Here is a 4,035-nt window from a genome sequence, read left to right on the forward strand (position 1 = left end):
TTATCTTGTAACCATCTTCAAAATGTGACTTTTTTTTTCAACATAGACGAGCCCTGCATATAGCATATCTAAGTACAGGACATGGCAAAATGGGGCGGGGCTTATGATGGGTTGATTTTGGGTATTTTCACTTACTGACTATGTAAGCTGAGATGTTTATCTGTGAAAGCAGGCAGAGACTGTCCATTCAGACAATTTGCCAAAAGCAGAGGTGGAAGAGTTTATACAGTCTGTTATGTTGTCATAGTAATTACTGGTTACATAACACCTGACAAACACATTCAACAAATAGTCAGTGACTCATTGTATTTGTTTTTAATTGCACATGATGCTCACAAACCCGTGATGATGTATGATAAACTTTCATCCACGGATTTAAAAAACTGCCCTTTGTCTCGGAGAGGTTAGATTCTTCTGAGACATTTGGAGAAACTCTACTCTGTGGAAGAGAAGCTCATGTTGATTTGTGCTTTTATTTCAGTTCCAAAAGCTTTCACGGGGAAATTTTCAGATGGTTTAACGTCACTCTTGTAGCTTCAAATGAGCCGTATTCCAATCAGAAAAGTGGCAGGTCTGTTTGAAATACTGGGGAGAATTATAAGCAAGAAGTTAGTGCAGTATCTGGCTCTGGTCTTTGTGCTGGAGAGTATCATTCGCACACTTCTCATTACAACGCAAAACTCAACATCATATTTGACAAAAACAACAAAGAAACTAAGAGGCTCAACAGTGCAATAACATTATCGCCAATTCAAATCCCTAAAGCAAATATTATGATACTCATGTAAGTGCCACCATGCAAAGTTGAAACATGCCTCAGAGCACATTCATGCAGCGGAGCGTGCAACCAGAACCATGATTTCTCTTTTCTTTGTCATGATTCTTCCTGTTATGTGTGTTTTATCAAAGAGAAATTCTTTGGGCTTCTTGTCATGGCTTTTGTACGTCATGCCATCCCGTGTCTGTTCCTTTCTGTACTTCATAAAGGAGGACATGCCCCAGCCTGCGACCACTCTCCACGCTCTCTTCCTGCACACAGTCTGCTCTGATGGGTCTGATAATGACTTACAGTGAAGCTACGACTGCTTGGAAGAAGGTAGTCAGGATAAAGCAGCAGGCTGTGAACTGTTTTTCCTGCTGCAGCCCAGAGATAACTCCAACTTACTGCTAGTTCATGAAAGTTTTTTAATTTTACTGTTCCAATCAGCTAGCGTTTGGTTGGTCTTAAAAGGGAACAGAAGTGATGCTTTTCACCACTGAACCACTAATAAACAGTACAATGAACCCAAACAGTGAACACAAGAACTGCAGGAAGTTTGTGTAAAACCAGAGATTTGGATGGATTTTTTAGCAGTTTATTTCCTGTGAATATTGATCAGAGATGAGTTTTCTTGACTTTTTTTAAGGAACTCTATCGTTTTCTCTGTCTGTGTTGTGTATTTAAATTGTTTTTAATAGTTATACGTATCTAATAGGTTACTTTTCTTGACACATTTCTTAGAATCAAGAAGGCCTTGCTTTGGTGGGGTCCCTAAAATTTGGTTTCATTATTCTAATCATTGCATTAAAAAGCTGTCTCACAAGTTGTGTTTATCTACCGAGGGAGTGGATCCTCTTCTACGGAGCCCGTCATGTTGAACCACCATGTTTCTACAGTAGCCCAGAACGGACAAACCAAACCATGGTACCGGATAGGGCCTTTCGTTTTTCTTACGTTTTAGGGGCACCACAGTTTCTCCTCCACGCTTGTAAGGGGAGTGGTGTCTTTTTAAATAAATTACATTGTTAAGGAATAGCTCATGAAATATGCACATTTTATAAAAGCACATGACGCAGCTTAAAATTAAGCATTTATTATATGTATGTGTGTGTATAGTATATATTCTTAATTCAGAATCCATCTAGAACAGGCATTGACATTAGCTGCTTGGTTACCATGATGGCCATGTCACTTGCAATTGTATGCCTGGCTGCCAAAACTCATCTCGTTGGCAATCGCCAAGTATTCTTGTTTTTCTGTTTGTCTCGGTCTCTCTCATTAGGACTCATTTCAGACCTCTTAAGACTCTGATTTGACTTGAACTCAAACTTCTTTGGACTCGGTCTTCACTAGTCCTGGTCAAGGACTTGTCTTCGACACAAAGGAGGTCTTGACTACAGCACTGGTATCGATTGTATGAGTCATACGCTATATGTAGCAAAAGCTATTTTTAAGTAACAGGTGGAAAAAAAGCACTAAATAATATAAATAATTAAAGACAATATAGTGTGATTTCCGCAATTCAATTTAGTCACACATCTACCAGATTATCACATGAAGAGACAATAAATATTTGTTTGTGTGTTTAAGGAGCTTCATCCATTGTAAAACAGCATTGTATCCTGAATGACAGCTGACCACAAGCACTGCGTGTTGGCAGAATGGTCTGAACGGTGTAATGAGCTGGTAGACGCCTTGTGACTGGGCTTTGCTGTGCGTCAGAGAAGCATGGAAACAGGAAGCACAGCTACACGGCTCTGTAGACTGAGCACAGCTGAAACGCATTACACCTCACACTCGTGTGTCTATCAGGGTGACATCATCGGCAAATTTTTGCTAAGCATTTTGTGTTGTGTTATGCAGATGTAATATTTTGGCAGGAGCTGCCAGCACAGCTGATATCATGGACAGCCAGTATATCTCAATGGGATTTGGGTGTAGCATGGAGAAAAATGCAGCACACTGTGAAAGCCTGGAGTTGGGAACAGATTTGTAGTTTCAAGCTGTCTTCTTCTATATGTGAAAATAAACATTTTATTGATTGTCTTCTTGAGGTGAATTAGTTATTTTGTCCTGTCAGCAACATATCTCTACAACTAGACATAAAATAAGCAACATTTTCAGTGTATTGTTTATTCCATTCAACACTGATATTATGAGATGTAATGAACATTGTGGTCATAGGCCAGTGAGCCAGTAGTGAGGCTTCAGACTTTCTTTCATCATTACAGGCGCAGCTTTGAAATACTGCCAAAAACTGGCTGAGGTGCTACCCAATATTTCCACAACTGGTTTCCATCTCACCCTAACCCCTTATCAGTTGAGCCTTTTACAGTTTTATACGTTGGCAATATGGCAGTCTGCACACATCTTGTAAACTTGGTGTGTAATCATTAATGATGAAGCCCCCCTGTTTTTACTGCCTGCTCCACTTTTTTCTTTAAATGTTTGAAGATGAAATCATAACTTTCCACATCATGGTGGCGAGATGTCATTTTTCTCACAGTATCTCAGGATGTTGTTGTATGTAAACAGCTGTCTGCTTAGCTGAATGAAAATGTCTTGTGGATAAGATACTTTAGCTTATGTGAATGGAAACCCATGCTAATGCACATTCAATGGCGTCACCCAGATGAAAATAAGTTATTCTTTTGGGGGTTTTTCAAGCTTTAGCGAATTTGCGCTTATCCTTGACTCTTAAACCTATATATGAACCAAACCGTCACTTCTGTGCACCGTTCCACCTCTACTAAATACTAAAAAAGGTCCCGAACCTGACAAGCTGAACTTTTCTAAATGACACTAACTGTTTAGCTGTGTTGTGGTCTCCACCCTGATCAGTGCTGTAGAGGTAAATCAGCCCTGCAGCACTAACTTTTGACCCTAGGAGAAGACATGTAACAGCTTCACATGTCCAACTAAAGTAGAGACAAAGCCAATACAAACACTGATGACCACTGAGCTTCAGCTGTCTGCTGCAACACAGCCCTAGTTTTGACACTGTCCCCTGTGCTCCGGTTGGCTTTGGCCCTTTCCAGTTCAGCAGTTAGAGCATTGTTTGGCCTCTGCTGGACCACACACTGAGCCAGTATGGCAGAAGATGATATGCCACACACTCTTTGCAACAAACTGACTTGGGGGGAAAAAAAAAAAAAAAAAGTCCGGAGTCCTGGAAGTTGATCGAGTGTATGAGAGTAAATGGTAAATGGACCTGTACTTGTATAGCACCTTTCTAGTCTTCCAACCACTCAATGCGCTGTACACTACATGCCACA

At 40.3% G+C, this 4,035-nt stretch overlaps 1 protein-coding gene across 1 annotated transcript in view; it reads right to left on the reverse strand.

Annotated features, from left to right (window-relative positions):
- Nucleotides 1-4,035, reverse strand: part of LOC118332360 (ras-specific guanine nucleotide-releasing factor RalGPS1-like) — a gene marked incomplete in the record, with an annotated part of 66,856 nt that overhangs the window by 34,636 nt on the left and 28,185 nt on the right.

The sequence above is a fragment of the Morone saxatilis genome, unplaced genomic scaffold (genome assembly GCF_004916995.1).
Source record: "Morone saxatilis isolate NCDOM2014 unplaced genomic scaffold, NCSU_SB_2.0 Contig21, whole genome shotgun sequence".
NCBI lineage: Eukaryota > Metazoa > Chordata > Actinopteri > Moronidae > Morone > Morone saxatilis.